Source organism: Chinchilla lanigera, unplaced genomic scaffold (genome assembly GCF_000276665.1).
Source record: "Chinchilla lanigera isolate Chin_1 unplaced genomic scaffold, ChiLan1.0 scaffold00094, whole genome shotgun sequence".
Lineage (NCBI taxonomy): Eukaryota > Metazoa > Chordata > Mammalia > Rodentia > Chinchillidae > Chinchilla > Chinchilla lanigera.
Window position 1 is genome coordinate 5,412,400 of NW_004955495.1, and position 1,849 is coordinate 5,414,248.

The following is a 1,849-nucleotide window of genomic DNA, read 5'->3' on the forward strand; positions in this document are numbered from 1 at the left end:
AAAAAAAAAAAAAAAAAAAAAAAAAAAAATCTATTCCCTTGCAAACCACTGGCAACAGTAAATCCATGAAGGCAATACATTTGATAAATCTGTCATATATCCTTTTTCCCTGAAAGATCACTCAACATGGACAGAAACACCATGAGTGTGGCGGATGTGGGTGAACCTTGACTTGCGACACGTCCTTCGGGGCCCATGACAGAGGATACACAGGAGAGAGGCCCTATGCATGTCAAGAGGGCAGAAAAGTCTTCCTATATTTCTCCAAGCCTCGAGCACACATGAGAATTGACACCAGGGAGTAGCCTCACAAATGTACACAATATGGGAAAACCTTTGGGTCCCCCTAAAACCTGTGGATGCACAGAGAAACCCCCACTGCCAAGAAGCCCCATGCTTTCAGGGAATGTGAGAAACGCTTTCCGTCTCCCCACTCCCTTAGGAAACACATGGAAGTTCACATTGTACAAAAAGCCCGTGACTGCGAGGAATGTGGGAAAATCTTCCTTCACTCCTTCTGCCAGATCCTTCATGCACAGATGCACATGGGAGAGAAAACATACAGATGTGCGGAGTGTGGTAAAGCCTACCACTGCGCCTCTGACCTCCAGATCCACATGCAGACTCACTCTACAGAGAAGCTGTATGAGTGCAAGCAATGTGGGAAAGCCTTCAGCTCTCCTTCATCCTTTAAGGGGCACGTGAGAACTCACACTGGAGAGACACCCTATACATGTAATGAATGTGTAAAAACCTTCAGCAGCCCGTCACACTTCAGAGCCCACATGAGAACTCACATGGGAGACAAACCCTATACTTGCGGGCAGCCCAGCAAGGTCTTTTTGAGGATAACTTTGGACTCACAGTAGAGACTAATCTTACAAGTGCAAGGGATGCAGTAGGGCCATCAGCAGACCCTCATCATCGTAGAGGCATAGAAAGATGCACACTCTGGAGAATCTCTCTGGATGTGAGCCGTGCAGAAAAGCTTTCTGCAATCTCTCATCCTTAAAAAGACACATGAGAATTCATACAAGAGGGAAACTGACAGTAAGTAATACAGGATGCCTCATGCAGATTACTTACTGTATGCAACAAATTTCATACCAATTAAAAGTTTTTCATAGAGGTCTAAATATAGTGTTGGCTTGATTCATGCTTTATCTTGTTTTTGTTTTTGTTTTTTGTCTTTTTGAGACGGGGTGTTGCTATGCAGTTCATGCTGGCCTTGAGCTCACTTTGTAGCCCAGGCTAGTCTTGATCTCACAACAATCCTCCTGCCTCAGCCTCCCCAGTGCTGGGATTACAGGCATATGCCACCAGGCCCGACCTGATTCATGCTTCAAACAAGACCTCTGTAAATTAGTCCTAGTTCTTGCTAAGAAAAATTTTTAGGAGCTAAATATTCCTTTAAGTATTAGTTTGCAAGAGCTGCTGCAGCAAATTGCTACAAGGTTGGGAACTTGAAAACAAATAACAAAATAAATAAATAAATAAGATTTTGCCAAATGCTTCGCTTATGAACCAAATTGTTCACAAATAAAAGCATTCATGAACCAAGGTATCACTGTAATTTTTTTTGGCCAAACACCACATACCATATGAAAAGAATCTTGTAATTATTTTCTGAGAGCAGACAAGATCAGGTGTGTTCAGGGTGGTATGGCCATAGACTAGAATTACTTTTATGTTTGCTATAGGCTTGACATTTTAGCATCATTTTTCATATATTGAGAAAGGATATGTGAAAATATTCCAATACAAGTACAGATTGTTAGCTCAATTTTATTTTGCCTTTATATTTTCCAAGGCCATTAAATATAAATGTTTTAGACTTTTAAATGTAAAT